Source organism: Ambystoma mexicanum, chromosome 1p, assembly GCF_040938575.1.
Source record: "Ambystoma mexicanum isolate Mex_15411 chromosome 1p, UKY_AmexF1_1, whole genome shotgun sequence".
NCBI classification, from domain to species: domain Eukaryota; kingdom Metazoa; phylum Chordata; class Amphibia; order Caudata; family Ambystomatidae; genus Ambystoma; species Ambystoma mexicanum.
The window spans coordinates 1,027,841,307-1,027,864,029 of NC_090921.1; the positions used below are offsets into that span (position 1 = coordinate 1,027,841,307).

The 22,723-nt window shown below is 41.2% G+C and overlaps 10 non-coding genes across 10 annotated transcripts; all 10 read right to left on the reverse strand.

The window, feature by feature from the left end:
* Window positions 1-338: 338 nt before the first annotated feature.
* On the reverse strand, window positions 339-424 carry TRNAY-GUA (transfer RNA tyrosine (anticodon GUA)). Its single transcript is given in 2 exon segments — window positions 339-374; window positions 388-424. It is a non-coding gene; the product is annotated as a tRNA-Tyr (tRNA).
* Window positions 425-1,581: 1,157 nt separating this feature from the next.
* On the reverse strand, window positions 1,582-1,667 carry TRNAY-GUA (transfer RNA tyrosine (anticodon GUA)). Its single transcript is given in 2 exon segments — window positions 1,582-1,617; window positions 1,631-1,667. It is a non-coding gene; the product is annotated as a tRNA-Tyr (tRNA).
* Window positions 1,668-2,852: 1,185 nt separating this feature from the next.
* Window positions 2,853-2,938, reverse strand: TRNAY-GUA (transfer RNA tyrosine (anticodon GUA)). Its single transcript is given in 2 exon segments — window positions 2,853-2,888; window positions 2,902-2,938. It is a non-coding gene; the product is annotated as a tRNA-Tyr (tRNA).
* A 1,159-nt stretch (window positions 2,939-4,097) lies between these two features.
* On the reverse strand, window positions 4,098-4,183 carry TRNAY-GUA (transfer RNA tyrosine (anticodon GUA)). The gene is given in 2 exon segments: window positions 4,098-4,133; window positions 4,147-4,183. It is a non-coding gene; the product is annotated as a tRNA-Tyr (tRNA).
* A 1,852-nt stretch (window positions 4,184-6,035) lies between these two features.
* Window positions 6,036-6,121, reverse strand: TRNAY-GUA (transfer RNA tyrosine (anticodon GUA)). Its single transcript is given in 2 exon segments — window positions 6,036-6,071; window positions 6,085-6,121. It is a non-coding gene; the product is annotated as a tRNA-Tyr (tRNA).
* Window positions 6,122-11,153: 5,032 nt separating this feature from the next.
* TRNAY-GUA (transfer RNA tyrosine (anticodon GUA)) lies at window positions 11,154-11,239 on the reverse strand. Its single transcript is given in 2 exon segments — window positions 11,154-11,189; window positions 11,203-11,239. It is a non-coding gene; the product is annotated as a tRNA-Tyr (tRNA).
* Window positions 11,240-16,272: 5,033 nt separating this feature from the next.
* Window positions 16,273-16,358, reverse strand: TRNAF-GAA (transfer RNA phenylalanine (anticodon GAA)). The gene is given in 2 exon segments: window positions 16,273-16,308; window positions 16,322-16,358. It is a non-coding gene; the product is annotated as a tRNA-Phe (tRNA).
* A 2,453-nt stretch (window positions 16,359-18,811) lies between these two features.
* Window positions 18,812-18,897, reverse strand: TRNAF-GAA (transfer RNA phenylalanine (anticodon GAA)). Its single transcript is given in 2 exon segments — window positions 18,812-18,847; window positions 18,861-18,897. It is a non-coding gene; the product is annotated as a tRNA-Phe (tRNA).
* Window positions 18,898-20,655: 1,758 nt separating this feature from the next.
* TRNAY-GUA (transfer RNA tyrosine (anticodon GUA)) lies at window positions 20,656-20,741 on the reverse strand. The gene is given in 2 exon segments: window positions 20,656-20,691; window positions 20,705-20,741. It is a non-coding gene; the product is annotated as a tRNA-Tyr (tRNA).
* Window positions 20,742-21,926: 1,185 nt separating this feature from the next.
* TRNAY-GUA (transfer RNA tyrosine (anticodon GUA)) lies at window positions 21,927-22,012 on the reverse strand. The gene is given in 2 exon segments: window positions 21,927-21,962; window positions 21,976-22,012. It is a non-coding gene; the product is annotated as a tRNA-Tyr (tRNA).
* Between the last annotated feature and the right edge of the window lie 711 nt (window positions 22,013-22,723).

Consider the following 22,723-nt stretch of genomic DNA (forward strand, 5'->3'; position numbering starts at 1 on the left):
TTCTGGCTATCTCCTCAGAGTATTCAGCCGTGTTGGGCCTTGACAATATTTTAATATCTTGGATGGTGTATACTGTTCTCTCATTTCCCTTGAGAAATCAAGATTGTCAAGGGGATTCTGCTGTTTTGCCAGTTCATAGCAAGAGATGGGGATCCGAAACACCTCACAGGAAACCAATGAAGATTGGTGTTGGACAGAAACATAACGTGGCCACAGCCTCAAAGCAAAAGGCATCTATTTTCAGTGATGAAATATAATATAATTATAAATTGTCTCTTATTTTATTTTCCAAGTATTTTACTTTCCAAGTATTCAATAAAATTTGCATTTGGCAAAAGTCCTTCGAGCTGGATTTGAACCAGCGACCTAAGGATGCCTGTTTTACCACTACAGTCCTCCGCTCTACCAACTGAGCTATCGAAGGCTTGACAAATTGTTCTCTAGCAAACTCAATACGAGCTTCCACTTCAACCGTCGACTTGTAAACATCTCTTGCAATTCGTGCAAAATACTACAAATTTGGCTTGTGACGTTCCCGAATTGAGTAAAAGCACATCAGTTCCCAATTAAAAAAATGACCCCCTCCGCAGTCTCCCGCATGTTACTGACCACCATACTAAGGGGGAAAAGTTGAAAGGCGCGCCTTCTGGCTATCTCCTCAGAGTATTCAGCCGTGTTGGGCCTTGACAATATTTTAATATCTTGGATGGTGTATACTGTTCTCTCATTTCCCTTGAGAAATCAAGATTGTCAAGGGGATTCTGCTGTTTTGCCAGTTCATAGCAAGAGATGGGGATCCGAAACACCTCACAGGAAACCAATGAAGATTGGTGTTGGACAGAAACATAACGTGGCCACAGCCTCAAAGCAAAAGGCATCTATTTTCAGTGATGAAATATAATATAATTATAAATTGTCTGTTATTTTACTTTCCAAGTATTTTACTTTCCAAGTATTCAATAAAATGTGCATTTGGCAAAAGTCCTTTGAGCCGGATTTGAACCAGCGACGAGCTATCGAAGGCTTGGCAAATCATTCTCTAGCAAACTCAATACGAGCTTCCACTTCAACCGTCGACTTGTAAACATCTCTTGCAATTCGTGCAAAATACTACAAATTTGGCTTGTGAGGTTCCCGAATTGAGTAAAAGCACATCAGTTCCCAATTAAAAAAATGACCCCCTCCGCAGTCTCCCGCATGTTACTGACCACCATACTAAGGGGGAAAAGTTGAAAGGCACGCCTTCTGGCTATCTCCTCAGAGTATTCAGCCGTGTTGGGCCTTGACAATATTTTAATATCTTGGATGGTGTATACTGTTCTCTCATTTCCCTTGAGAAATCAAGATTGTCAAGGGGATTCTGATGTTTTGCCAGTTCATAGCAAGAGATGGGGATCCGAAACACCTCACAGGAAACCAATGAAGATTGGTGTTGGACAGAAACATAACGTGGCCACAGCCTCAAAGCAAAAGGCATCTATTTTCAGTGATGAAATATAATATAATTATAAATTGTCTGTTATTTTATTTTCCAAGTATTTTACTTTCCAAGTATTCAATAAAATTTGCATTTGGCAAAAGTCCTTCGAGCTGGATTTGAACCAGCGACCTAAGGATGCCTGTTTTACCACTACAGTCCTCCGCTCTACCAACTGAGCTATCGAAGGCTTGACAAATTGTTCTCTAGCAAACTCAATACGAGCTTCCACTTCAACCGTCGACTTGTAAACATCTCTTGCAATTCGTGCAAAATACTACAAATTTGGCTTGTGACGTTCCCGAATTGAGTAAAAGCACATCAGTTCCCAATTAAAAAAATGACCCCCTCCGCAGTCTCCCGCATGTTACTGACCACCATACTAAGGGGGAAAAGTTGAAAGGCGGCGCCTCACAGGCCATCTCCTCAGAGTATTCAGCCGTGTTGGGCCTTGACAATATTTTAATATCTTGGATGGTGTATACTGTTCTCTCATTTCCCTTGAGAAATCAAGATTGTCAAGGGGATTCTGCTGTTTTGCCAGTTCATAGCAAGAGATGGGGATCCGAATCACCTCACAGGAAACCAATGAAGATTGGTGTTGGACAGAAACATAACGTGGCCACAGCCTCAAAGCAAAAGGCATCTATTTTCAGTGATGAAATATAATATAATTATAAATTGTCTGTTATTTTATTTTCCAAGTATTTTACTTTCCAAGTATTCAATAAAATGTGCATTTGGCAAAAGTCCTGACCTAAGGATGCCTGTTTTACCACTACAGTCCTCCGCTCTACCAACTGATCTATCGAAGGCTTGGCAAATCAGTCTCTAGCAAGCTCAATACGAGCTTCCACTTCAACCGTCGACATTCAAACATCTCTTTCAATTCGTGCAAAATACTACAAATTTGGCTTGTGAGGTTCCCGAATTGAGTAAAAGCACATCAGTTCACAATTAAAAAAATGACCCCCTCCGCAGTCTCCCGCATGTTACTGACCACCATACAAAGGAGGAAAAGTTGAAAGGCGGCGCCTCACAGGCCATCTCCTCAGAGTATTCATCAGTGTTCGGCCTTGACAATATTTTAATATCTTGGATGGTGTATAGTGTTCTCCCATTTCCCTTGAGAAATCAAGATTGTCAAGGGGATTCTGCTGTTTTGTCAGTTCATAGCAAGAGATGGGGATCCAAAATACCTCACAGTAAACCAACTAAGATTGGTGTCGGACAGAAAAATAACGTGGCCACAGCCTCAAAGCAAAAGGCATCTATTTTCAGTGATGAAATATAATATAATTATAAATTGTCTGTTATTTTACTTTCCAAGTATTTTACTTTCCAAGTATTCAATAAAATGTGCATTTGGCAAAAGTCCTTCGAGCCGGATTTGAACCAACGACCTAAGGATGCCTGTTTTACCACTACAGTCCTCCGCTCTACCAACTGAGCTATCGAAGGCTTGACAAATCGTTCTCTAGCAAACTCAATACGAGCTTCCACTTCAACCGTCGACTTGTAAACATCTCTTGCAATTCGTGCAAAATACTACAAATTTGGCTTGTGACGTTCCCGAATTGAGTAAAAGCACATCAGTTCCCAATTAAAAAAATGACCCCCTCCGCAGTCTCCCGCATGTTACTGACCACCATACTAAGGGGGAAAAGTTGAAAGGCGGCGCCTCACAGGCCATCTCCTCAGAGTATTCAGCCGTGTTGGGCCTTGACAATATTTTAATATCTTGGATGGTGTATACTGTTCTCTCATTTCCCTTGAGAAATCAAGATTGTCAAGGGGATTCTGCTGTTTTGCCAGTTCATAGCAAGAGATAGGGATCCAAAACACCTGACAGGAAACCAATGAAGATTCGTGTTGGACAGAAAAGTAACGTGGCCACAGCCTCAAAGCAAAAGGCATCTATTTTCAGTGATGAAATATAATATAATTATAAATTGTCTGTTATTTTACTTTCCAAGTATTTTACTTTCCAAGTATTCAATAAAATGTGCATTTGGCAAAAGTCCTTTGAGCCGGATTTGAACCAGCGACGAGCTATCGAAGGCTTGGCAAATCATTCTCTAGCAAACTCAATACGAGCTTCCACTTCAACCGTCGACTTGTAAACATCTCTTGCAATTCGTGCAAAATACTACAAATTTGGCTTGTGAGGTTCCCGAATTGAGTAAAAGCACATCAGTTCCCAATTAAAAAAATGACCCCCTCCGCAGTCTCCCGCATGTTACTGACCACCATACTAAGGAGGAAAAGTTGAAAGGCGCGCCTTCTGGCTATCTCCTCAGAGTATTCAGCCGTGTTGGGCCTTGACAATATTTTAATATCTTGGATGGTGTATACTGTTCTCTCATTTCCCTTGAGAAATCAAGATTGTCAAGGGGATTCTGCTGTTTTGCCAGTTCATAGCAAGAGATGGGGATCCGAAACACCTCACAGGAAACCAATGAAGATTGGTGTTGGACAGAAACATAACGTGGCCACAGCCTCAAAGCAAAAGGCATCTATTTTCAGTGATGAAATATAATATAATTATAAATTGTCTGTTATTTTATTTTCCAAGTATTTTACTTTCCAAGTATTCAATAAAATTTGCATTTGGCAAAAGTCCTTCGAGCTGGATTTGAACCAGCGACCTAAGGATGCCTGTTTTACCACTACAGTCCTCCGCTCTACCAACTGAGCTATCGAAGGCTTGACAAATTGTTCTCTAGCAAACTCAATACGAGCTTCCACTTCAACCGTCGACTTGTAAACATCTCTTGCAATTCGTGCAAAATACTACAAATTTGGCTTGTGACGTTCCCGAATTGAGTAAAAGCACATCAGTTCCCAATTAAAAAAATGACCCCCTCCGCAGTCTCCCGCATGTTACTGACCACCATACTAAGGGGGAAAAGTTGAAAGGCGGCGCCTCACAGGCCATCTCCTCAGAGTATTCAGCCGTGTTGGGCCTTGACAATATTTTAATATCTTGGATGGTGTATACTGTTCTCTCATTTCCCTTGAGAAATCAAGATTGTCAAGGGGATTCTGCTGTTTTGCCAGTTCATAGCAAGAGATGGGGATCCGAATCACCTCACAGGAAACCAATGAAGATTGGTGTTGGACAGAAACATAACGTGGCCACAGCCTCAAAGCAAAAGGCATCTATTTTCAGTGATGAAATATAATATAATTATAAATTGTCTGTTATTTTATTTTCCAAGTATTTTACTTTCCAAGTATTCAATAAAATTTGCATTTGGCAAAAGTCCTTCGAGCCAGATTTGAACCAGCTACCTAAGGATGCCTGTTTTACCACTACAGTCCTCCGCTCTACCAACTGAGCTATCGAAGGCTTGGCAAATCATTCTCTAGCAAACTCAATACGAGCTTCCACTTCAACCTTCGACTTGTAAACATCTCTTGCAATTCGTGCAAAATACTACAAATTTGGCTTGTGAGGTTCCCGAAATGAGTAAAAGCACATCAGTTCCCAATTAAAAAAATGACCCCCTCCGCAGTCTCCCACATGTAAATGACCACCATACTAAGGGGGAAATGTTGAAAGGAGGCGCCTCACAGGCCATCTCCTCAGAGTATTCAGCCGCGTTGGGCCTTGACAATATTTTAATATCTTGGATGGTGTATAGTGTTCTCTCATTTCCCTTGAGAAATCAAGATTGTCAAGGGGATTCTGCTGTTTTGCCAGTTCATAGCAAGAGATGGGGATCCAAAACACCTCACAGGAAACCAATGAAGATTCGTGTTGGACAGAAAAATAACATGGTCACAGCCTCAAAGCAAAAGGCATCTATTTTCAGTGATGAAATATAATATAATTATAAATTGTCTGTTATTTTACTTTCCAAGTATTTTACTTTCCAAGTATTCAATAAAATGTGCATTTGGCAAAAGTCCTTCGAGCCGGATTTGAACCAGCGACCTAAGGATGCCTGTTTTACCACTACAGTCCTCAGCTCTACCAACTGAGCTATCAAAGGCTTGGCAGATCAGTCTCTAGCAAGCTCAATACGAGCTTCCACTTCAACCGTCGACATTCAAACATCTCTTGCAATTCGTGCAAAATACTACAAATTTGGCTTGTGAGGTTCCCGAATTGAGTAAAAGCACATCAGTTCACAATTAAAAAAATGACCCCCTCCGCAGTCTCCCGCATGTTACTGACCACCATACTAAGGAGGAAAAGTTGAAAGGCGGCGCCTCACAGGCCATCTCCTCAGAGTATTCATCAGTGTTCGGCCTTGACAATATTTTAATATCTTGGATGGTGTATAGTGTTCTCCCATTTCCCTTGAGAAATCAAGATTGTCAAGGGGATTCTGCTGTTTTGTCAGTTCATAGCAAGAGATGGGGATCCAAAATACCTCACAGGAAACCAACGAAGATTGGTGTCGGACAGAAAAATAAGGTGGCCACAGCCTCAAAGCAAAATGCATCTATTTTCAGTGATGAAATATAATATAATTATAAATTGTCTGTTATTTTACTTTCCAAGTATTTTACTTTCCAAGTATTCAATAAAATGTGCATTTGGCAAAAGTCCTTCGAGCCGGATTTGAACCAGCGACCTAAGGATGCCTGTTTAACCACTACAGTCCTCCACTCTACCAACTGAGCTATCGAAGGCTTGACAAAACCTTCTCTAGCAAACTCAATACGAGCTTCCACTTCAACCGCCGACTTGTAAACATCTCTTGCAATTCGTGCAAAATACTACAAATTTGGCTTGTGACGTTCCCGAATTGAGTAAAAGCACATCAGTTCCCAATTAAAAAAATGACCCCCTCCGCAGTCTCCCGCATGTTACTGACCACCATACTAAGGGGGAAAAGTTGAAAGGCGGCGCCTCACAGGCCATCTCCTCAGAGTATTCAGCCGTGTTGGGCCTTGACAAGACTTTAATATCTTGGATGGTGTATACTGTTCTCTCATTTCCCTTGAGAAATCAAGATTGTCAAGGGGATTCTGCTGTTTTGCCAGTTCATAGCAAGAGATGGGGATCCGAATCACCTCAGAGGAAACCAATGAAGATTGGTGTTGGACAGAAACATAACGTGGCCACAGCCTCAAAGCAAAAGGCATCTATTTTCAGTGATGAAATATAATATAATTATAAATTGTCTGTTATTTTATTTTCCAAGTATTTTACTTTCCAAGTATTCAATAAAATTTGCATTTGGCAAAAGTCCTTCGAGCCAGATTTGAACCAGCGACCTAAGGATGCCTGTTTTACCACTACAGTCCTCCGCTCTACCAACTGAGCTATCGAAGGCTTGGCAAATCATTCTCTAGCAAACTCAATACGAGCTTCCACTTCAACCGTCGACTTGTAAACATCTCTTGCAATTCGTGCAAAATACTACAAATTTGGCTTGTGAGGTTCCCGAATTGAGTAAAAGCACATCAGTTCCCAATTAAAAAAATGACCCCCTCCGCAGTCTCCCGCATGTTACTGACCACCATACTAAGGGGGAAAAGTTGAAAGGCGCGCCTTCTGGCTATCTCCTCAGAGTATTCAGCCGTGTTGGGCCTTGATAATATTTTAATATCTTGGATGGTGTATACTGTTCTCTCATTTCCCTTGAGAAATCAAGATTGTCAAGGGGATTCTGCTGTTTTGCCAGTTCATAGCAAGAGATGGGGATCCGAAACACCTCACAGGAAACCAATGAAGATTGGTGTTGGACAGAAACATAACGTGGCCACAGCCTCAAAGCAAAAGGCATCTATTTTCAGTGATGAAATATAATATAATTATAAATTGTCTGTTATTTTATTTTCCAAGTATTTTACTTTCCAAGTATTCAATAAAATTTGCATTTGGCAAAAGTCCTTCGAGCTGGATTTGAACCAGCGACCTAAGGATGCCTGTTTTACCACTACAGTCCTCCGCTCTACCAACTGAGCTTTCGAAGGCTTGGCAAATCATTCTCTAGCAAACTCAATACGAGCTTCCACTTCAACCGTCGACTTATAAACATCTCTTGCAATTCGTGCAAAATACTACAAATTTGGCTTGTGAGGTTCCCGAATTGAGTAAAAGCACATCAGTTCCCAATTAAAAAAATGACCCCCTGCGCAGTCTCCCGCATGTTAATGACCACCATACTAAGGGGGAAAAGTTGAAAGGCGGCGCCTCACAGGCCATCTCCTCAGAGTATTCAGCCGTGTTGGGCCTTGACAATATTTTAATATCTTGGATGGTGTATAGTGTTCTCTCATTTCCCTTGAGAAATCAAGATTGTCAAGGGGATTCTGCTGTTTTGCCAGTTCATAGCAAGAGATGGGGATCCAAAACACCTGACAGGAAACCAATGAAGATTCATGTTGGACAGAAAAATAACGTGGCCACAGCCTCAAAGCAAAAGGCATCTATTTTCAGTGATGAAATATAATATAATTATAAATTGTCTGTTATTTTACTTTCCAAGTATTTTACTTTCCAAGTATTCAATAAAATGTGCATTTGGCAAAAGTCCTTTGAGCCGGATTTGAACCAGCGCCCTAAGGATGTCTGTTTTACCACTACAGTCCTCCGCTCTACCAACTGAGCTATCGAAGGCTTGGCAAATCAACTCTAGCAAACTCAATACGAGCTTCCACTTCAACCGTCGACTTGTAGACATCTCTTGCAATTCGTGCAAAATACTACAAATTTGGCTTGTGAGGTTCCCGAATTGAGTAAAAGCACATCAGTTCCCAATTTAAAAAATGACCCCCTCCGCAGTCTCCCGCATGTTACTGACCACCATACTAAGGGGGAAAAGTTGAAAGGCGGCACCTCACAGGCCATCTCCTCAGAGTATTCAGCCGCGTTGGGCCTTGACAATATTTTAATATCTTGGATGGTGTATAGTGTTCTCTCATTTCCCTTGAGAAATCAAGATTGTCAAGGGGATTCTGCTGTTTTGCCAGTTCATAGCAAGAGATGGGGATCCAAAACACCTCACAGGAAACCAATGAAGATTCGTGTTGGACAGAAAAATAACATGGTCAAAGCCTCAAAGCAAAAGGCATCTATTTTCAGTGATGAAATATAATATAATTATAAATTGTCTGTTATTTTACTTTCCAAGTATTTTACTTTCCAAGTATTCAATAAAATGTGCATTTGGCAAAAGTCCTTCGAGACGGATTTGAACCAGCGACCTAAGGACGCCTGTTTTACCACTACAGTCCTCCGCTCTACCAACTGAGCTATCGAAGGCTTGGCAAATCAGTCTCTAGCAAGCTCAATACGAGCTTCCACTTCAACCGTCGACATTCAAACATCTCTTGCAATTCGTGCAAAATACTACAAATTTGGCTTGTGAGGTTCCCGAATTGAGTAAAAGCACATCAGTTCACAATTAAAAAAATGACCCCCTCCGCAGTCTCCCGCATGTTACTGACCACCATACTAAGGAGGAAAAGTTGAAAGGCGGCGCCTCACAGGCCCTCTCCTCAGAGTATTCATCAGCGTTCGGCCTTGACAATATTTTAATATCTTGGATGGTGTATAGTGTTCTCCCATTTCCCTTGAGAAATCAAGATTGTCAAAGGGATTCTGCTGTTTTGTCAGTTCATAGCAAGAGATGGGGATCCAAAATACCTCACAGGAAACCAACGAAGATTGGTGTCGGACAGAAAAATAACGTGGCCACAGCCTCAAAGCAAAAGGCATCTATTTTCAGTGATGAAATATAATATAATTATAAATTGTCTGTTATTTTACTTTCCAAGTATTTTACTTTCCAAGTATTCAATAAAATGTGCATTTGGCAAAAGTCCTTTGAGCCGGATTTGAACCAGCGACGAGCTATCGAAGGCTTGGCAAATCATTCTCTAGCAAACTCAATACGAGCTTCCACTTCAACCGTCGACTTGTAAACATCTCTTGCAATTCGTGCAAAATACTACAAATTTGGCTTGTGAGGTTCCCGAATTGAGTAAAAGCACCTCAGTTCCCAATTAAAAAAATGACCCCCTCCGCAGTCTCCCGCATGTTACTGACCACCATACTAAGGGGGAAAAGTTGAAAGGCGCGCCTTCTGGCTATCTCCTCAGAGTATTCAGCCGTGTTGGGCCTTGACAATATTTTAATATCTTGGATGGTGTATACTGTTCTCTCATTTCCCTTGAGAAATCAAGATTGTCAAGGGGATTCTGCTGTTTTGCCAGTTCATAGCAAGAGATGGGGATCCGAAACACCTCACAGGAAACCAATGAAGATTGGTGTTGGACAGAAACATAACGTGGCCACAGCCTCAAAGCAAAAGGCATCTATTTTCAGTGATGAAATATAATATAATTATAAATTGTCTGTTATTTTATTTTCCAAGTATTTTACTTTCCAAGTATTCAATAAAATTTGCATTTGGCAAAAGTCCTTCGAGCTGGATTTGAACCAGCGACCTAAGGATGCCTGTTTTACCACTACAGTCCTCCTCTCTACCAACTGAGCTATCGAAGGCTTGACAAATTGTTCTCTAGCAAACTCAATACGAGCTTCCACTTCAACCGTCGACTTGTAAACATCTCTTGCAATTCGTGCAAAATACTACAAATTTGGCTTGTGACGTTCCCGAATTGAGTAAAAGCACATCAGTTCCCAATTAAAAAAATGACCCCCTCCGCAGTCTCCCGCATGTTACTGACCACCATACTAAGGGGGAAAAGTTGAAAGGCGGCGCCTCACAGGCCATCTCCTCAGAGTATTCAGCCGTGTTGGGCCTTGACAATATTTTAATATCTTGGATGGTGTATACTGTTCTCTCATTTCCCTTGAGAAATCAAGATTGTCAAGGGGATTCTGCTGTTTTGCCAGTTCATAGCAAGAGATGGGGATCCGAATCACCTCACAGGAAACCAATGAAGATTGGTGTTGGACAGAAACATAACGTGGCCACAGCCTCAAAGCAAAAGGCATCTATTTTCAGTGATGAAATATAATATAATTATAAATTGTCTGTTATTTTATTTTCCAAGTATTTTACTTTCCAAGTATTCAATAAAATTTGCATTTGGCAAAAGTCCTTCGAGCCAGATTTGAACCAGCTACCTAAGGATGCCTGTTTTACCACTACAGTCCTCCGCTCTACCAACTGAGCTATCGAAGGCTTGGCAAATCATTCTCTAGCAAACTCAATACGAGCTTCCACTTCAACCTTCGACTTGTAAACATCTCTTGCAATTCGTGCAAAATACTACAAATTTGGCTTGTGAGGTTCCCGAATTGAGTAAAAGCACATCAGTTCCCAATTAAAAAAATGACCCCCTCCGCAGTCTCCCACATGTTAATGACCACCATACTAAGGGGGAAATGTTGAAAGGAGGCGCCTCACAGGCCATCTCCTCAGAGTATTCAGCCGCGTTGGGCCTTGACAATATTTTAATATCTTGGATGGTGTATAGTGTTCTCTCATTTCCCTTGAGAAATCAAGATTGTCAAGGGGATTCTGCTGTTTTGCCAGTTCATAGCAAGAGATGGGGATCCAAAACACCTCACAGGAAACCAATGAAGATTCGTGTTGGACAGAAAAATAACATGGTCACAGCCTCAAAGCAAAAGGCATCTATTTTCAGTGATGAAATATAATATAATTATAAATTGTCTGTTATTTTACTTTCCAAGTATTTTACTTTCCAAGTATTCAATAAAATGTGCATTTGGCAAAAGTCCTTCGAGCCGGATTTGAACCAGCGACCTAAGGATGCCTGTTTTACCACTACAGTCCTCCGCTCTACCAACTGAGCTATCAAAGGCTTGGCAAATCAGTCTCTAGCAAGCTCAATACGAGCTTCCACTTCAACCGTCGACATTCAAACATCTCTTGCAATTCGTGCAAAATACTACAAATTTGGCTTGTGAGGTTCCCGAATTGAGTAAAAGCACATCAGTTCACAATTAAAAAAATGACCCCCTCCGCAGTCTCCCGCATGTTACTGACCACCATACTAAGGAGGAAAAGTTGAAAGGCGGCGCCTCACAGGCCATCTCCTCAGAGTATTCATCAGTGTTCGGCCTTGACAATATTTTAATATCTTGGATGGTGTATAGTGTTCTCCCATTTCCCTTGAGAAATCAAGATTGTCAAGGGGATTCTGCTGTTTTGTCAGTTCATAGCAAGAGATGGGGATCCAAAATACCTCACAGGAAACCAACGAAGATTGGTGTCGGACAGAAAAATAAGGTGGCCACAGCCTCAAAGCAAAATGCATCTATTTTCAGTGATGAAATATAATATAATTATAAATTGTCTGTTATTTTACTTTCCAAGTATTTTACTTTCCAAGTATTCAATAAAATGTGCATTTGGCAAAAGTCCTTCGAGCCGGATTTGAACCAGTGACCTAAAGATGCCTGTTTAACCACTACAGTCCTCCACTCTACCAACTGAGCTATCGAAGGCTTGACAAATCGTTCTCTAGCAAACTCAATACGAGCTTCCACTTCAACCGCCGACTTGTAAACATCTCTTGCAATTCGTGCAAAATACTACAAATTTGGCTTGTGACGTTCCCGAATTGAGTAAAAGCACATCAGTTCCCAATTAAAAAAATGACCCCCTCCGCAGTCTCCCGCATGTTACTGACCACCATACTAAGGGGGAAAAGTTGAAAGGCGGCGCCTCACAGGCCATCTCCTCAGAGTATTCAGCCGTGTTGGGCCTTGACAATATTTTAATATCTTGGATGGTGTATACTGTTCTCTCATTTCCCTTGAGAAATCAAGATTGTCAAGGGGATTCTGCTGTTTTGCCAGTTCATAGCAAGAGATGGGGATCCGAATCACCTCACAGGAAACCAATGAAGATTGGTGTTGGACAGAAACATAACGTGGCCACAGCCTCAAAGCAAAAGGCATCTATTTTCAGTGATGAAATATAATATAATTATAAATTGTCTGTTATTTTATTTTCCAAGTATTTTACTTTCCAAGTATTCAATAAAATTTGCATTTGGCAAAAGTCCTTCGAGCCAGATTTGAAGCAGCGACCTAAGGATGCCTGTTTTACCACTACAGTCCTCCGCTCTACCAACTGAGCTATCGAAGGCTTGGCAAATCATTCTCTAGCAAACTCAATACGAGCTTCCACTTCAACCGTCGACTTGTAAACATCTCTTGCAATTCGTGCAAAATACTACAAATTTGGCTTGTGAGGTTCCCGAATTGAGTAAAAGCACATCAGTTCCCAATTAAAAAAATGACCCCCTCCGCAGTCTCCCACATGTTAATGACCACCATACTAAGGGGGAAAAGTTGAAAGGCGGCGCCTCACAGGCCATCTCCTCAGAGTATTCAGCCGTGTTGGGCCTTGACAATATTTTAATATCTTGGATGGTGTATAGTGTTCTCTCATTTCCCTTGAGAAATCAAGATTGTCAAGGGGATTCTGCTGTTTTGCCAGTTCATAGCAAGAGATGGGGATCCAAAACACCTGACAGGAAACCAATGAAGATTCGTGTTGGACAGAAAAATAACGTGGCCACAGCCTCAAAGCAAAAGGCATCTATTTTCAGTGATGAAATATAATATAATTATAAATTGTCTCTTATTTTACTTTCCAAGTATTTTACTTTCCAAGTATTCAATAAAATGTGCATTTGGCAAAAGTCCTTCGAGCCGGATTTGAACCAACGACCTAAGGATGCCTGTTTTACCACTACAGTCCTCCGCTCTACCAACTGAGCTATAGAAGGCTTGACAAATCGTTCTCTAGCAAACTCAATACGAGCTTCCACTTCAACCGTCGACTTGTAAACATCTCTTGCAATTCGTGCAAAATACTACAAATTTGGCTTGTGAGGTTCCCGAATTGAGTAAAAGCACATCAGTTCCCAATTAAAAAAATGACCCCCTCCGCAGTCTCCCGCATGTTACTGACCACCATACTAAGGGGGAAAAGTTGAAAGGCGGCGCCTCACAGGTTCTCCTCAGAGTATTCAGCCGTGTTGGGCCTTGACAATATTTTAATATCTTGGATGGTGTATACTGTTCTCTCATTTCCCTTGAGAAATCAAGATTGTCAAGGGGATTCTGCTGTTTTGCCAGTTCATAGCAAGAGATGGGGATCCGAATCACCTCAGAGGAAACCAATGAAGATTGGTGTTGGACAGAAACATAACGTGGCCACAGCCTCAAAGCAAAAGGCATCTATTTTCAGTGATGAAATATAATATAATTATAAATTGTCTGTTATTTTATTTTCCAAGTATTTTACTTTCCAAGTATTCAATAAAATTTGCATTTGGCAAAAGTCCTTCGAGCCAGATTTGAACCAGCGACCTAAGGATGCCTGTTTTACCACTACAGTCCTCTGCTCTACCAACTGAGCTATCGAAGGCTTGGCAAATCATTCTCTAGCAAACTCAATACGAGCTTCCACTTCAACCGTCGACTTGTAAACATCTCTTGCAATTCGTGCAAAATACTACAAATTTGGCTTGTGAGGTTCCCGAATTGAGTAAAAGCACATCAGTTCCCAATTAAAAAAATGACCCCCTCCGCAGTCTCCCACATGTTAATGACCACCATACTAAGGGGGAAAGGTTGAAAGGCTTCGCCTCACAGGCCATCTCCTCAGAGTATTCAGCCGTGTTGGGCCTTGACAATATTTTAATATCTTGGATGGTGTATAGTGTTCTCTCATTTCCCTTGAGAAATCAAGATTGTCAAGGGGATTCTGCTGTTTTGCCAGTTCATAGCAAGAGATGGGGATCCAAAACACCTGACAGGAAACCAATGAAGATTCGTGTTGGACAGAAAAGTAACGTGGCCACAGCCTCAAAGCAAAAGGCATCTATTTTCAGTGATGAAATATAATATAATTATAAATTGTCTGTTATTTTACTTTCCAAGTATTTTACTTTCCAAGTATTCAATAAAATGTGCATTTGGCAAAAGTCCTTTGAGCCGGATTTGAACCAGCGACGAGCTATCGAAGGCTTGGCAAATCATTCTCTAGCAAACTCAATACGAGCTTCCACTTCAACCGTCGACTTGTAAACATCTCTTGCAATTCGTGCAAAATACTACAAATTTGGCTTGTGAGGTTCCCGAATTGAGTAAAAGCACATCAGTTCCCAATTAAAAAAATGACCCCCTACGCAGTCTCCCGCATGTTACTGACCACCATACTAAGGGGGAAAAGTTGAAAGGCGCGCCTTCTGGCTATCTCCTCAGAGTATTCAGCCGTGTTGGGCCTTGACAATATTTTAATATCTTGGATGGTGTATACTGTTCTCTCATTTCCCTTGAGAAATCAAGATTGTCAAGGGGATTCTGCTGTTTTGCCAGTTCATAGCAAGAGATGGGGATCCGAAACACCTCACAGGAAACCAATGAAGATTGGTGTTGGACAGAAACATAACGTGGCCACAGCCTCAAAGCAAAAGGCATCTATTTTCAGTGATGAAATATAATATAATTATAAATTGTCTGTTATTTTATTTTCCAAGTATTTTACTTTCCAAGTATTCAATAAAATTTGCATTCGGCAAAAGTCCTTCGAGCTGGATTTGAACCAGCGACCTAAGGATGCCTGTTTTACCACTACAGTCCTCCGCTCTACCAACTGAGCTTTCGAAGGCTTGGCAAATCATTCTCTAGCAAACTCAATACGAGCTTCCACTTCAACCGTCGACTTATAAACATCTCTTGCAATTCGTGCAAAATACTTCAAATTTGGCTTGTGAGGTTCCCGAATTGAGTAAAAGCACATCAGTTCCCAATTAAAAAAATGACCCCCTGCGCAGTCTCCCGCATGTTAATGACCACCATACTAAGGGGGAAAAGTTGAAAGGCGGCACCTCACAGGCCATCTCCTCAGAGTATTCAGCCGCGTTGGGCCTTGACAATATTTTAATATCTTGGATGGTGTATAGTGTTCTCTCATTTCCCTTGAGAAATCAAGATTGTCAAGGGGATTCTGCTGTTTTGCCAGTTCATAGCAAGAGATGGGGATCCAAAACACCTCACAGGAAACCAATGAAGATTTGTGTTGGACAGAAACATAACGTGGCCACAGCCTCAAAGCAAAAGGCATCTATTTTCAGTGATGAAATATAATATAATTATAAATTGTCTGTTATTTTACTTTCCAAGTATTTTACTTTCCAAGTATTCAATAAAATGTGCATTTGGCAAAAGTCTTTCGAGCCGGATTTGAACCAGCGACCTAAGGATGCCTGTTTTACCACTACAGTCCTCCGCTCTACCAACTGAGCTATCGAAGGCTTGGCAAATCATTCTCTAGTAAACTCAATACGAGCTTCCACTTCAACCGTCGACTTGTAAACATCTCTTGCAATTCGTGCAAAATACTACAAATTTGGCTTGTGAGGTTCCCGAATTGAGTAAAAGCACATCAGTTCCCAATTAAAAAAATGACCCCCTCCGCAGTCTCCCGCATGTTACTGACCACCATACTAAGGAGGAAAAGTTGAAAGGCGGCGCCTCACAGGCCATCTCCTCAGAGTATTCAGCCGTGTTGGGCCTTGACAATATTTTAATATCTTGGATGGTGTATACTGTTCTCTCATTTCCCTTGAGAAATCAAGATTGTCAAGGGGATTCTGCTGTTTTGCCAGTTCATAGCAAGAGATCGGGATCCAAAACACCTCACAGGAAACCAATGAAGATTGGTGTTGGACAGAAACATAACGTCGCGACAGCCTCAAAGCAAAAGGCATCTATTTTCAGTGATGAAATATAATATAATTATAAATTGTCTGTTATTTTATTTTCCAAGTATTTTACTTTCCAAGTATTTAATAAAATTTGCATTTGGCAAAAGTCCTTCGAGCTGGATTTGAACCAGCAACCTAAGGATGCCTGTTTTACCACTTCAGTCCTCCGCTCTACCAACTGAGCTATCGAAGGCTTGACAAATCGTTCTCTAGCAAACTCAATACGAGCTTCCACTTCAACCGTCGACTTGTAAACATCTCTTGCAATTCGTGCAAAATACTACAAATTTGGCTTGTGACGTTCCCGAATTGAGTAAAAGCACATCAGTTCCCAATTAAAAAAATGACCCCCTCCGCAGTCTCCCGCATGTTACTGACCACCATACTAAGGGGGAAAAGTTGAAAGGCGGCGCCTCACAGGCCATCTCCTCAGAGTATTCAGCCGTGTTGGGCCTTGACAATATTTTAATATCTTGGATGGTGTATACTGTTCTCTCATTTCCCTTGAGAAATCAAGATTGTCAAGGGGATTCTGCTGTTTTGCCAGTTCATAGCAAGAGATGGGGATCCAAAACACCTGACAGGAAACCAATGAAGATTCGTGTTGGACAGAAAAGTAACGTGGCCACAGCCTCAAAGCAAAAGGCATCTATTTTCAGTGATGAAATATAATATAATTATAAATTGTCTGTTATTTTACTTTCCAAGTATTTTACTTTCCAAGTATTCAATAAAATGTGCATTTGGCAAAAGTCCTTTGAGCCGGATTTGAACCAGCGACGAGCTATCGAAGGCTTGGCAAATCATTCTCTAGCAAACTCAATACGAGCTTCCACTTCAACCGTCGACTTGTAAACATCTCTTGCAATTCGTGCAAAATACTACAAATTTGGCTTGTGAGGTTCCCGAATTGAGTAAAAGCACATCAGTTCCCAATTAAAAAAATGACCCCCTCCGCAGTCTCCCGCATGTTACTGACCACCATACTAAGGGGGAAAAGTTGAAAGGCGGCGCCTCACAGGCCATCTCCTCAGAGTATTCAGCCGTGTTGGGCCTTGACAATATTTTAATATCTTGGATGGTGTATACTGTTCTCTCATTTCCCTTGAGAAATCAAGATTGTCAAGGGGATTCTGCTGTTTTGCCAGTTCATAGCAAGAGATGGGGATCCGAAACACCTCACAGGAAACCAATGAAGATTGGTGTTGGACAGAAACATAACGTGGCCACAGCCTCAAAGCAAAAGGCATCTATTTTCAGTGATGAAATATAATATAATTATAAATTGTCTGTTATTTTATTTTCCAAGTATTTTACTTTCCAAGTATTCAATAAAATTTGCATTCGGCAAAAGTCCTTCGAGCTGGATTTGAACCAGCGACCTAAGGATGCCTGTTTTACCACTACAGTCCTCCGCTCTACCAACTGAGCTTTCGAAGGCTTGGCAAATCATTCTCTAGCAAACTCAATAGGAGCTTCCACTTCAACCGTCGACTTATAAACATCTCTTGCAATTCGTGCAAAATACTTCAAATTTGGCTTGTGAGGTTCCCGAATTGAGTAAAAGCACATCAGTTCCCAATTAAAAAAATGACCCCCTGCGCAGTCTCCCGCATGTTAATGACCACCATACTAAGGGGGAAAAGTTGAAAGGCGGCACCTCACAGGCCATCTCCTCAGAGTATTCAGCCGCGTTGGGCCTTGACAATATTTTAATATCTTGGATGGTGTATAGTGTTCTCTCATTTCCCTTGAGAAATCAAGATTGTCAAGGGGATTCTGCTGTTTTGCCAGTTCATAGCAAGAGATGGGGATCCAAAACACCTCACAGGAAACCAATGAAGATTTGTGTTGGACAGAAACATAACGTGGCCACAGCCTCAAAGCAAAAGGCATCTATTTTCAGTGATGAAATATAATATAATTATAAATTGTCTGTTATTTTACTTTCCAAGTATTTTACTTTCCAAGTATTCAATAAAATGTGCATTTGGCAAAAGTCTTTCGAGCCGGATTTGAACCAGCGACCTAAGGATGCCTGTTTTACCACTACAGTCCTCCGCTCTACCAACTGAGCTATCGAAGGCTTGGCAAATCATTCTCTAGTAAACTCAATACGAGCTTCCACTTCAACCGTCGACTTGTAAACATCTCTTGCAATTCGTGCAAAATACTACAAATTTGGCTTGTGAGGTTCCCGAATTGAGTAAAAGCACATCAGTTCCCAATTAAAAAAATGACCCCCTCCGCAGTCTCCCGCATGTTACTGACCACCATACTAAGGAGGAAAAGTTGAAAGGCGGCGCCTCACAGGCCATCTCCTCAGAGTATTCAGCCGTGTTGGGCCTTGACAATATTTTAATATCTTGGATGGTGTATACTGTTCTCTCATTTCCCTTGAGAAATCAAGATTGTCAAGGGGATTCTGCTGTTTTGCCAGTTCATAGCAAGAGATCGGGATCCAAAACACCTCACAGGAAACCAATGAAGATTGGTGTTGGACAGAAACATAACGTGGCGACAGCCTCAAAGCAAAAGGCATCTATTTTCAGTGATGAAATATAATATAATTATAAATTGTCTGTTATTTTATTTTCCAAGTATTTTACTTTCCAAGTATTTAATAAAATTTGCATTTGGCAAAAGTCCTTCGAGCTGGATTTGAACCAGCAACCTAAGGATGCCTGTTTTACCACTTCAGTCCTCCGCTCTACCAACTGAGCTATCGAAGGCTTGACAAATCGTTCTCTAGCAAACTCAATACGAGCTTCCACTTCAACCGTCGACTTGTAAACATCTCTTGCAATTCGTGCAAAATACTACAAATTTGGCTTGTGACGTTCCCGAATTGAGTAAAAGCACATCAGTTCCCAATTAAAAAAATGACCCCCTCCGCAGTCTCCCGCATGTTACTGACCACCATACTAAGGGGGAAAAGTTGAAAGGCGGCGCCTCACAGGCCATCTCCTCAGAGTATTCAGCCGTGTTGGGCCTTGACAATATTTTAATATCTTGGATGGTGTATACTGTTCTCTCATTTCCCTTGAGAAATCAAGATTGTCAAGGGGATTCTGCTGTTTTGCCAGTTCATAGCAAGAGATGGGGATCCAAAACACCTGACAGGAAACCAATGAAGATTCGTGTTGGACAGAAAAGTAACGTGGCCACAGCCTCAAAGCAAAAGGCATCTATTTTCAGTGATGAAATATAATATAATTATAAATTGTCTGTTATTTTACTTTCCAAGTATTTTACTTTCCAAGTATTCAATAAAATGTGCATTTGGCAAAAGTCCTTTGAGCCGGATTTGAACCAGCGACGAGCTATCGAAGGCTTGGCAAATCATTCTCTAGCAAACTCAATACGAGCTTCCACTTCAACCGTCGACTTGTAAACATCTCTTGCAATTCGTGCAAAATACTACAAATTTGGCTTGTGAGGTTCCCGAATTGAGTAAAAGCACATCAGTTCCCAATTAAAAAAATGACCCCCTCCGCAGTCTCCCGCATGTTACTGACCACCATACTAAGGGGGAAAAGTTGAAAGGCGCGCCTTCTGGCTATCTCCTCAGAGTATTCAGCCGTGTTGGGCCTTGACAATATTTTAATATCTTGGATGGTGTATACTGTTCTCTCATTTCCCTTGAGAAATCAAGATTGTCAAGGGGATTCTGCTGTTTTGCCAGTTCATAGCAAGAGATGGGGATCCGAAACACCTCACAGGAAACCAATGAAGATTGGTGTTGGACAGAAACATAACGTGGCCACAGCCTCAAAGCAAAAGGCATCTATTTTCAGTGATGAAATATAATATAATTATAAATTGTCTGTTATTTTACTTTCCAAGTATTTTACTTTCCAAGTATTCAATAAAATGTGCATTTGGCAAAAGTCCTTTGAGCCGGATTTGAACCAGCGACGAGCTATCGAAGGCTTGGCAAATCATTCTCTAGCAAACTCAATACGAGCTTCCACTTCAACCGTCGACTTGTAAACATCTCTTGCAATTCGTGCAAAATACTACAAATTTGGCTTGTGAGGTTCCCGAATTGAGTAAAAGCACATCAGTTCCCAATTAAAAAAATGACCCCCTCCGCAGTCTCCCGCATGTTACTGACCACCATACTAAGGGGGAAAAGTTGAAAGGCGCGCCTTCTGGCTATCTCCTCAGAGTATTCAGCCGTGTTGGGCCTTGACAATATTTTAATATCTTGGATGGTGTATACTGTTCTCTCATTTCCCTTGAGAAATCAAGATTGTCAATGGAATTCTGCTGTTTTGCCAGTTCATAGCAAGAGATGGGGATCCGAAACACCTCACAGGAAACCAATGAAGATTGGTGTTGGACAGAAACATAACGTGGCCACAGCCTCAAAGCAAAAGGCATCTATTTTCAGTGATGAAATATAATATAATTATAAATTGTCTCTTATTTTATTTTCCAAGTATTTTACTTTCCAAGTATTCAATAAAATTTGCATTTGGCAAAAGTCCTTCGAGCTGGATTTGAACCAGCGACCTAAGGATGCCTGTTTTACCACTACAGTCCTCCGCTCTACCAACTGAGCTATCGAAGGCTTGACAAATTGTTCTCTAGCAAACTCAATACGAGCTTCCACTTCAACCGTCGACTTGTAAACATCTCTTGCAATTCGTGCAAAATACTACAAATTTGGCTTGTGACGTTCCCGAATTGAGTAAAAGCACATCAGTTCCCAATTAAAAAAATGACCCCCTCCGCAGTCTCCCGCATGTTACTGACCACCATACTAAGGGGGAAAAGTTGAAAGGCGGCGCCTCACAGGCCATCTCCTCAGAGTATTCAGCCGTGTTGGGCCTTGACAATATTTTAATATCTTGGATGGTGTATACTGTTCTCTCATTTCCCTTGAGAAATCAAGATTGTCAAGGGGATTCTGCTGTTTTGCCAGTTCATAGCAAGAGATGGGGATCCGAATCACCTCACAGGAAACCAATGAAGATTGGTGTTGGACAGAAACATAACGTGGCCACAGCCTCAAAGCAAAAGGCATCTATTTTCAGTGATGAAATATAATATAATTATAAATTGTCTGTTATTTTATTTTCCAAGTATTTTACTTTCCAAGTATTCAATAAAATGTGCATTTGGCAAAAGTCCTGACCTAAGGATGCCTGTTTTACCACTACAGTCCTCCGCTCTACCAACTGATCTATCGAAGGCTTGGCAAATCAGTCTCTAGCAAGCTCAATACGAGCTTCCACTTCAACCGTCGACATTCAAACATCTCTTTCAATTCGTGCAAAATACTACAAATTTGGCTTGTGAGGTTCCCGAATTGAGTAAAAGCACATCAGTTCACAATTAAAAAAATGACCCCCTCCGCAGTCTCCCGCATGTTACTGACCACCATACAAAGGAGGAAAAGTTGAAAGGCGGCGCCTCACAGGCCATCTCCTCAGAGTATTCATCAGTGTTCGGCCTTGACAATATTTTAATATCTTGGATGGTGTATAGTGTTCTCCCATTTCCCTTGAGAAATCAAGATTGTCAAGGGGATTCTGCTGTTTTGTCAGTTCATAGCAAGAGATGGGGATCCAAAATACCTCACAGTAAACCAACTAAGATTGGTGTCGGACAGAAAAATAACGTGGCCACAGCCTCAAAGCAAAAGGCATCTATTTTCAGTGATGAAATATAATATAATTATAAATTGTCTGTTATTTTACTTTCCAAGTATTTTACTTTCCAAGTATTCAATAAAATGTGCATTTGGCAAAAGTCCTTCGAGCCGGATTTGAACCAACGACCTAAGGATGCCTGTTTTACCACTACAGTCCTCCGCTCTACCAACTGAGCTATCGAAGGCTTGACAAATCGTTCTCTAGCAAACTCAATACGAGCTTCCACTTCAACCGTCGACTTGTAAACATCTCTTGCAATTCGTGCAAAATACTACAAATTTGGCTTGTGACGTTCCCGAATTGAGTAAAAGCACATCAGTTCCCAATTAAAAAAATGACCCCCTCCGCAGTCTCCCGCATGTTACTGACCACCATACTAAGGGGGAAAAGTTGAAAGGCGGCGCCTCACAGGCCATCTCCTCAGAGTATTCAGCCGTGTTGGGCCTTGACAATATTTTAATATCTTGGATGGTGTATACTGTTCTCTCATTTCCCTTGAGAAATCAAGATTGTCAAGGGGATTCTGCTGTTTTGCCAGTTCATAGCAAGAGATGGGGATCCAAAACACCTGACAGGAAACCAATGAAGATTCGTGTTGGACAGAAAAGTAACGTGGCCACAGCCTCAAAGCAAAAGGCATCTATTTTCAGTGATGAAATATAATATAATTATAAATTGTCTGTTATTTTACTTTCCAAGTATTTTACTTTCCAAGTATTCAATAAAATGTGCATTTGGCAAAAGTCCTTTGAGCCGGATTTGAACCAGCGACGAGCTATCGAAGGCTTGGCAAATCATTCTCTAGCAAACTCAATACGAGCTTCCACTTCAACCGTCGACTTGTAAACATCTCTTGCAATTCGTGCAAAATACTACAAATTTGGCTTGTGAGGTT